Below are 10,984 nucleotides of genomic sequence, written 5' to 3'. Positions count from 1 at the left end.
CACTGCCTTATAGGATGTAAACTCCTAAGGTCAAGCATTATTCCATTTTGCTTTTATATTCCAGGTAGCTTGCACTGTGCTTTGCACGTATTGGGCACTTAAATGTTTGTTCAAATGAATTAAACAGCAAGTAGTCCACATTAGCTTAAACATAGACCATGCCTACCTGAGCGACCTATCCTCCAAAAAGAAGGATAAATAGAATCTCACAGAATCAAATTCTTCATGAGAAATTATACTGAGAGCCATGGGAAACCTTCAGCAATGACATTCCAAAGTTACAGTCTGATAACATGAAACTGAATGAGGATAAATGTAAATCTTTCTCTTGGGTTCAAAAATTCAGCTTCATAAAGATGGTCCAGAAACCTTTGCCTGAAAAAATTCTAAGGATTTTTTGGGGGGATTTTCTGCAATTTCAATATGAGATAGTGGAGAGATACGATAGCCAGAAGAGCTAATATAATCACTAGCTGTACTAAGAGAGCCACAGTTCTTGTAGCAATGAAACAATGGTTCTTCTATACTCTGTTCTCAACAGACCACTTTGGAAGTATTTTCTTCAATTCTGGATGCTACAGTTTAAGAAGGACATTGATGAACCAGAAAGTATCCAATGGAGGACAACCAGAATGGTGAAGAACCTTGAGGTCATGTGAAAGACGGAGGAGTTGAAGGAACTGGGGATATGTAGGAAGAGAAGAAAGAGTAGGACACAGTAGCTGTCTTCATGTGTTTAAATTGTAATCACATAATAGAGGGATTAAACTTGTTCTGCTTGGGTCCAGAGGACAGAACATAGAGCAAAATGTGGGAGAGGCAAAGAGGCAAATTTATGCTTTATGCCAGGTAAACAAAAAAAAAAAATATTCCTAATGATTAGAGTTGTCCAAAAGTAGAAAGGGATGCCTCAAGAGGTTTCCCCTCCTCAGGGATCTTCCATCAGTCCCTCAAAAAACACTTGTCAAATACACTACAGTGAGGATTTCTTTGGCGGATGGGTTGGACTACATGGTCTCTGAGATCTCATCGAACTCTACTTTCCGTTATTCTAAGGATGGTGTGGAAAGGCAGGGAAGGTATGCAGGACCATGGAAAAAAGGTCTTTGAATGACAACAGAAAACATTTGGCCCCCATTAAGTAGGCAATGGCAAACCACTAAAGATATGAGAGAGAATGATTTCCTTAGAAATGAGAGGCAGAATATTAGAAAAGCAACAGTGAAATTCTCTAGGAAACTTTTTCATACAAAGCTGCCCTGTCATATTTTGTCAGCATTTTATATAGTCCTAAACTAAGAATTGCCTTAGAGTGCTTGTATGTTACAGGGGAATACATATAGAAATGCTTGTTTTTAATTACAGCTAGGCATGAAGACAAACTTCAAGAATAGAAAAAAATGAAATAAAATAAAATTATTTTGAGTTGTTATAATTGCCTACTCCTTTGATATCAAAGTAGCCCTATGCCGCTGAAATCACAGATATTGACCAAAATAAAATGTAGCTTTTTGATACACTTTGGGATATAAATTTATGGCATAGTATCAAAACCAAATGTTTGTTGTGTGTATATATGTATGTACACATCTATGTGTATGTATGTGTGCATGCATAACTACTAGGTCAATATATAATGTCAGTATTACCAAAACATTTTCCCGAGCCTGAAGAAGGCACTATGAAGCCTTCAGGACTTCATTTCCCATGATACCTAGGGTTGAAAGATTATCATTCATTGAAAAGATCCCTTGTACTACATTTCCCAGAAGGTCATGTGTCATAGGGAAATTGGTAGGGAGTAGCCAAGTGAGTTTCAGTGGAAATAAGCAGAGGTAGGGAGGCAACTTTTGGGTCGCAGTTGGAACAGGGAGATAGGAGAGAAATCTTCTGGAGCTTAACTCCTATGGTGTTCCCCCAACTCCAGGGGATCCTGCTGACTTCAGAGCCAAGGAGTAGTGGGTTCACGGTTCTCCAGCTTCAGAAATAGTTCCACTGCCCTCAAGGGATTTCCACAGAATTTCTTGAGGCAGGAGATCTTTTACTGAAGTGACTATGTCCTAATGTGCTGGGAAACTTGGGGTTGGGAAACTGATTATAAATTTTTAAGAAGTTGTATACATTTTGGAGGGGGTAGGGAGAAGGAGTACTTTACTTGATTCCCTCTTCTTGTTTACAGTATTTTAATGTTGCAATTGAATTCTTTTAATATTAAATTGTTGATTCTTTTATAGCCTAGTAATAGAGATTGATTGAACTAGTTAGGCCCTGATTTTAACAGAAAAAAAATGAAAATTTAGGCCATGATTTGCATAAGTAATTGCTCAATACATACTGAACCTCAGACTATAAACAAGGGATTCTAGAGTCAAAGTCTTCTGACAATTTTGGAGCCCGGTTATATTTGGGAAGCACTCATCGCAGATGTTTATTGATGGATTAAGGCTTATTACTTCTATCTAAAGCTAATTACTCTAAGACTGACCTGGTCCATTTCTATTGCAAAGTGTAAACTGCTTAGAGCAGTATACATTACCCATCACAGTACATTTGGTGACTTGTTTATATCCATAGGCTCCTTGCTGGTATACCACACTGAAGATTTTGTACTTTATAATTTAAAAAATTTTTTTCAACTTAATAGTATTTTTCCCAATTACACATATAGTTTTCAACATTCATTTTTTATAAGATTTTGAGTTCCAAATTTTTCTCCCTCCCTCCTTCCCCATCCCCTTCCCCAAGACAGCAAACAATCTGATAGGTTATACATGTACAATCATTTTAAACAAATTTCCACATTAGTCATGTTGTGAAAGAATAATTAGAACAAAAGGGGAAAGCCATGAGAAAGAAAAAAAAATACTATGATTCAATCTGAATTCAGACTCCATAGTTCTTTCTTTGGATGTGGATAGCATTTTCCATCATAAATCTTTTGGAATTGTCTTAAGTCATTGTATTGCTGAGAAGAGCTAAGTCTATTATAGTTGATTATTACACAATGTTGCTGTTACTATGTACAGTGTTCTCCTGGTTCTGCCCACTCCACTCAGCATCAGTTCATGTAAGTTGGTTTTTCTGAAATCCACATGCTCATCATTTCTTACAGTACAATAGTATCCCATTATATTCATATTCCACAACTTATTTAGCAATTTCCCAACCGATGGGCATCTCCTCAATTTCCAATTCTTTGCCACCACAAAAAGAATTGATAAAATATTTTTGCACATGTGGGTCCTTTTCTCTTTTTTTATGATCTCTTTGGTATACAGACCTAGTAGTGGAATTGCTGGATCAAATGATAAGCACACCTTTATAAGCCTTTGGGCATAATTCCAAATTGCTCTCCAGAATAGTTGGATCAATTCACAAATCCACCAACAATGCATTAGTGTCCCAATTTTTCCACATCTTCTCCAATATTTATCATTCCTCTTTTGTCATATTAGCCAATCTGATAGGTGTGAGGTTGTACCTCAGAGTTGTTTTAATTTGCATATCTAATCAAGAGTAATTGAGAACATTTTTTCATGTGATTATACATAGTTTTAATTCCTTTACCTACAAACTGCCTTTTCATATCCTTTGACCATTTATCAATTGGGGAATTACTTAATAATTTTGTTTTCTCCAAGTCTAAACTGCAATTTGATAGTGAGTTTTTGCAGTAAAAATTCTTTTTCCAGGTCAGGCAGATTGGTTTGAGTAACCCATTGTGTCATTGTTTACCAATATGACATTTTGTTGTTGCTATTGTTTATTGATGAAGTAAACTGTCTTGAAATGCACCAAAAATGGTATATTTTGAAGTGACATGGTTGAATTGCCATTTTACCTTGCAAAAGTATGTGCTGGGCTGAACAGTTTCTATGTAAAACATGTTGTAGACCCTTTGACAGAAAATCATATACTGAGACAGTTTGCAATTTGAGATAGTCTACATAGAAACCTCTGGCTACTCTGTACTCTTCAGAGCACTATCTACCAATCAAAGTCCTTCCCTGGTCATATCACTGATTGGCAGTTAGGCATTGCTATTACCCTTCAGGAAATTTCTTGCAATGAACTCCCTTGACCTCAAGCATCATGGAAGATGAAGTCCTGAGGACTTTTATCCATGGTAACATAGAAAATATAGTAGCCCTGAAATAGTTTCCTATTAAGGGAAATGTCTTTTTACCTTCATGCTTTTCAGTCAACATCAGTATTAGCTCTTTATTTGTCTTTCTTTAGGCTTTATTTCCATCTTCTAATCCATAGTCAGCAAGGTTTCTGTGTTTATTGTTTGCTTAAATCCATATTCCTCAGTAACTTCATGTTTAATGACATTCATATTTATTTCAGTTAACAGATTTTGCTTCATGGTAGTCTCCTTGCAGTCCATGCCATTTTTTTTTCAGGTAAGTTTCAATTGATAATATCATGACCAATGAGAATATATAACTATAAATCCCTGGAACATTTCTTTTTTTGGGAGTGAGGAAATTGGGGTTAAGTGACTTGCTCAGAGCCATACAGCTAGTGAGTGTTATGTGTTGAAGGCGTGATTTGAACTCAGGTTCTTCTGACACCAGGGCCAATGCTTTATCCACTGTGCCACCTAGCGGCCATATCTGGAACATTTCTTGTTCATGACATCATATTGTTTTCCATTGAATAGCTCTGAAGTGTGTGTGTGTGTGTGTGTGTGTGTGTGTGTGTGTGTGGTGTGCTCCTTGGGACAATTCCATCAAAGTGTCTAGGCTGTTCATATCTGGAAAAAAAAGAAAACAAGAACTATTATGCCATGATTATCTTGGTTGATTCTTGAATTTCTTTAAGTGCTGTCCACAGTAGAGCCAATGTCAACAGTGTGAGACTGGCCTTTTGTAAAGGTAATAACAATCTCTCCTATTGTCTCACACATTCTTTTCCTGGCTCTGTCAATAAAGTTTTGCATGAATGAGCTGTCAACACATTTACTGGATTGCCAAGTCTACTTTCACTAGCTACGCCATTGCCCACCCCAAATATTATGGTACCATATGGAAGGAAAAGAGACCAGAAGGTTGATTGCTGAAATGCTTTATCACTCTCTTCATTAATGTCAGCATCATTATCATCATAAGTAAAGTGGCAGCAGTAATAGTGATGCTGTTGTTATTGTGTTTTTGTTGTTATTCCTCCCGGAGGCAACACCGTACATTAGAAAAATCATTAAATTTGGACTTTGGAGGTAGAAGTTTGAGACCCAGATCTATCATTTACTAACTTTGAAAATCTGAGTAATTCACTTAAATTCTCTGACTTTCAGTTTCTTTATCTTCAGAAAGAAAATAATAGCTGTACCATCTACTTGATAAGGTTTGTGAGTAGATAAGATGAAATAGTCTATATTAAGGCTTTTTATCTATAAAGAACTATATAAATGTAAGCTACTAACTACTATTACTGTAGCTAGGGTTTAAAGTTTATCTAAGGACTGCCAAGAGCCAAGATGGCAGAGAAAGCAGTAAATCACCATAATTCTCTTATATTCACTTCCAAACAACCATTAAATACCCCCCCCAAAAAAGAAAGGGGCACAAAATATTTATAACAGTCCTTTTTTGTGTTGGCAAAATTTTGGAAATGGAGGGGATGTTCATCAATTGGGGAATGACTGAATAAGCTATGGTATATGAATGTAATAGAATACTATTGCGCAATAAAAAATGATGAACAGGCAGATTTCAGAAAAACCTGGAAAGACACGCATGAACTGATGCAAAGAGAAATGAGCAGAACCAGGAAAACATTGTACCCAGTATCAGCAACTCTGTGTGATGATCAACTATGAATGACTCAGGTCTTCTCAGCAACTCAATGATCCAAGACAAGTACAAAGGACTCATAAAGGAAAATGCTATCAATATCCAGAGAAAGAACTGATGGACTCAGTGAAGATTGAAGCATACTTTTATCACCTACTTTATTCTTTTCATGTTTTTTTTTCCTTTTTATCTGTTTCTTCTTTCACAACTGTGACTAATGTGGAAATATGTTTTATATGATAGCACATATATAACCTATATCAAATTGCCTAAAATTTTAGAAAGAGGTAAGTGGAGGGAGGGAAGGAAGGAGAAAAATTTGGAACTCAAAATCTTGTAAAAACGAATACTAAAATTGTCTTGACATGTAAATGGGGAAAAAAACTATTATTAAAAATTAAAAAAAATTCTGAAAAAACTTTCAAAGAGGCATATGACTAAAACAAAGATTGAAAATTTTTACTCATAAGAGGATGCCCAGATTTTTATAACTCATTTCCTTATAAAACTAATAGCTAAGTTAATTCTTCAGGAGTTCTTACATGTTTTTGGTGTCATAGACTCCTTTGTCAGCATGGCAGAGCTTATGGATTCTTGCTCAGGATAATACCTTTAAATGTATAATATAAAATATATTGTATTTCAAAGTGAACCAATTAAATTGAAACATATATATGTTTCATATGTATGTATTTACATATATATGTAAATATGTATACATATACATATATAAAAATACGTACATATATATTTAAAGAATGGCAATAGCTGTTCCTTATCCTGACTCCTCATGTTAAGAAAGTTGCCAACCAGTCAGGATTTGACTGGCTTGACTGTATTTTGTCACGGAAGCCAGTTGCTTTTTTTCCTAATGTGTTTTATAGTGCAGTGGTTGGCATGTTGCATCAGAAAGACCTGGCTTAGTTCAAATCCTAGCTTTCCTGCTTGTTCACATTTACACAAGCCATTCAACCTCCTTGAGCCTCAGCTTCCTCATCTGCAAAATGGGGATAATAATACTCATAGTGCCTCATTCAAAGTTTTCTTATGAAATTCAAATGAGAAAAATGTATTAAAAGTGCTATATAAGCAAATAAAAATTGAATAAATACTTAAAAAATAAAATTTAAGTTGTTGCTTCTCTAAGGACCCTGGGGGTACCTAAAATTCTTCAAGGGGGTCTGTAAGATCAAAACAATTTTCTTAATGATACTGATATTATTTGCCTATTAAAATACTCTTTCCCTTTCCAGCTACATATGTGTGTAAAACCAGAGAGTCTTCGAAACAACATATCACAGCAGATTGAATATAAAAGCAACTAAGAGATAAATGTCTTCTATTAAGACAGATGTTAAAAAAAAAAGATTTGCAAAACTATGTCACTCTTCTCATTTTTTGTTTTGGAAAATAGTTTTGTTTTTCATAAAAAATGTTAACATGTAATGGATTTATTACTTTTAAATGATTAACAAGTATTTAAACATATCAGTTTTAATTTCTAATTTGGTAAATATAGATTGATATAATCCACATACACAAAGGCTTTTTAGGGTCTTCAATAGTTTTTAAGAGTATGAAGGGGTCCTGAGACAAAAATGTTTGAGAATTGTTAATCTAAACAAGTTCCAGAACGTTTTCAGCTTTCTTAGATAAACTGTGTAAGTTACAAAATATTTGACACTGATTTGTCGTTCTATACTTTATAGGAAGCAAGTGTGTGTGTGTGTGTGTGTGTGTGTGTGTGTATCTGTGCCTGTGTCTGTGTGTCTGTGTCTGTGTTTCTGGGGGGGAGTGGAGAATGGAAAGTTTGTGAGATCACATTGTATTCATAATAATTCACTTAAAAGAACACAGATATAAAGTGAGAAACTTGCCCTCTGTAAAGTAGAGGGGGAAAAATATCAGTAAACTTTTAACTAGTAAAAGAATTGATACCTACTACAAGCTTTAATAATTAGTAATAACATTTTAACACTACCTTCAGGCTTGAAAAATAAATTCAAATTCTACTTTAATAAGACAGAAAGATATAGATGATAGAGAGATAGATAGATAGATAGATAGATAGATAGATAGATATTTATTAGGAGTGCTAACAAGAAAAAATCCAGGGATGCAGCATTCCTGCTTATCAGTTTACTTTTTAACTTGGAGATACAAACAATATTTTATCTTCCCAGAATGGCCCAGCAAAAATGATAGATGAAATATGATTTAGCAAAACTATATCTATATCTATTATTATTCTATTATGTATCTATTATATATTATCTATTTGTTGCAGGTAGATAAATGAAATGTGGTCCAGCAAAAATAATATAGATCTATCTGTCTATCTATTTTTGATGGACCATTTTAAGAAATCAAAATATCATTTGTATCTCCAAGCTAAGAAATAAATTTACAAGTAGGAATGCCAGATTCCTGGATTTTCCTTGCTAGCACTCCTAATTCTGACCTTCCAGGGAACCAGGGCCTCCTGGGTAATCTGGTAATTTAGAGTGAGTGCCTATGTGCAGAGTCCTGTGGGGTGGGCTGGCTTTGTGAAATATGAGGTGGTTTACTTTTAACTAGAGCTCAGCTGAGACCTAAGATGGAACTGGAAAGAGGCTTCCAATGGTGAGAGATAAATGTCTAATTTACTGTCTCACTTAATCCAGCACTTTTTCCTTAAGCCATTATCCCCTTTTCCTCATTATTATGGCAGTGCAGAGATGAAAGACAAGTGGAGGGAGACCACTATTTGAGCACTTCTATTTGCAGTACCACAGACCATGCCATTTTCCTCTCCTCTACATGCCTTTAAACACAAAAATAACTTCTTGTTGGAAGCTTGTAAAATTACAAGCATTATTATAGATGATACTAATTTAGTCATCTGTAGTCCCATGTAAAAGCATGGCCATATAACAACTAAATGTAACGCTTACTCTGTCAGAAAGGAATAGAGTGGGTTTTTTTTTATTCCTTTATGAAGGAATTACCATATTTCATCAAGCTCTCTTTTCTCCTATTCAGTTTTTACCACTTCTTTGGCAACTGTAGGCTGTATTCTAACAATGGCTACCAAGTATTGGTGTTCTATGACAATGAAACAGGAAAAGAACCACAGGACCAAAGAATCACCCTAACTCTTTCAAAAGGTTCAACATCAGAAATGGAAATGACATAAAGGGAGGTGCATTGGTATCTGTTTTGTCCCTGAGTCCTAAGGACCATATCACCTAGCAGCTGAAATCTCCTCTGTGTGTTGTCTCTTCCTGTTACAATGTGAGCTCCTTGGAGCAGTAACTGCCATACTTTTCTATTTGTATCCTCAGTACTTAATACAGAGGAAGGGCTTAATACATTTTTTCCATTCATTTATTCTTCATGGAACTCAGGCTTTATAAAATACCTGAAGTTACACTTAAAAGCAAGAGACTTGAAAATATTAAGAACTCTTTAAGGGAAAGATCCTCATCCAACAGTATTTTTTACTTTATTATTTCCCTTCTTTAAGAATCCACACTAGCCTTCTGTTGTTTAAAATAATAATGTTAATAATTGATATTGAAATAGCAATTAATAATAATAATTGACATTCGGAACTTTACAGCAACCCATGTGAAATGATTACTACTGGTATTATTCAGCCTATTTTATAGATGAGGAACCTAACATTCAATGACTACTAGCCCATAGGGTTGGTAACTTTGGAAGGTGGGATTTGAACGTAGGCCTTTCTGATTCAAAGTGTAGAATTCTATCCATTGTGACCTGCTGCCTCAATGCCTAACAAATTGAAACCCCTAAGTCTATTTATATATCACTTTGTTTTTGATCAAGTTAATTTATATATGCTCTGTTTTGACTCCAAATGACCAATAAAGTATTTGAAGGCAGGAAGAATGTTTTTACTTCCTTCTTACTTCACAATACCTAAACTTAAGTAATAAAAAAATGTGATTAGATACAACTGTATTTTATGGCACTAATTTACTAAATGCATATGCCCATTTCCAAAGAAGTCCATTGCTTTCCTCTCTCACGAAAGCTAACTTTTGGAATTCTGGGCAGTGTGATCTATGAAAACCTCAGCTGCTTGTCCTACTAAGACTTGTAACAATTCAAAGTTGAAGACAATTTTCTCATTGATTTGTCTTCCCCACATTTATAATTTGTTCATGATGTTTATTTAGTATATGACCCTTTGGTTTGCTGTAAAGAATCCTAACTCTTCCTCTTTTCAACCTTGTTTTCTTGCTGATCCGTAGTGTTACCGGCATTTTAGGTGTGTCAGATAACTGACATGGACTCTTGTCCAGAATGGATATATTCCATTCCTATAGGAAAACCAAAATATTTCAAGACCATTAAGAGTACAGCTCAGTGGTCCTGATTAGTGGGAATAATGAATCCCCTTAAGTGATTGCATGTATTTGAATTCACAGTTATAATTATGTAAATGATGAATATAATAATAAATTAATTAATAACAGTTAGAAAAAATATTAAAAAACCCTAAGGGGCAACTAGGTGGCACAGTGGATAGAGCACTGGCCCTGAAGTCAGGAGGACCTGAGTTCAAATCTGGCCTCAGACCAAACACTTGACACTTACTAGCTGTGTGACCCTGGGCAAGTCACTTAATCCCAATTGTCTAAAAAATAAAAAAAAAAATAAGTTAGCATTTACATATAGTGCTTACTATGTGCCTGTCACTGTGCTAAGCACTTTACAAATATTATATTACATTATAAATAATATCAGTGTGAATTCAAATAAAGAAACCACTTCAAGGGATTCATTTTCCTCACTAATAAGGACCTAACTGTAGCCATCTACTCCCTGTTACTTCAAGGATCAAACATAAAATCCTCTGTTTTTTAAAGCCCTTCACAATCTGAGCCCTTCCTTCATTTCTGGTGTACACTATGATCCAGTGGTACTGGCCTTGCTGTTCCTTGCATGTGATATGCCTCTCTCGCTCCTGTGCTAGGTTTTTTCCTATGACTGTTTTCAGTGGCTATTCTCCATGGTTAGCATGCTCCTCTTCTTCACCTCTGCATCCTGGCTTCCTGGGCTTCCTTCAAGACTCAATTCAGATCCCACATTTTTGTGAGGCTGTTTCTAGTCCATACCACTGCTAGTCTTCCCTCTGATATACCACCCATTTACCCTGTATATATCTTATATATCCA

Source organism: Vombatus ursinus, unplaced genomic scaffold (assembly GCF_900497805.2).
Source record: "Vombatus ursinus unplaced genomic scaffold, bare-nosed wombat genome assembly UNPS02014779.1, whole genome shotgun sequence".
In the NCBI taxonomy this organism is placed as follows: domain Eukaryota; kingdom Metazoa; phylum Chordata; class Mammalia; order Diprotodontia; family Vombatidae; genus Vombatus; species Vombatus ursinus.
This window is presented reverse-complemented; position numbering follows the sequence as displayed.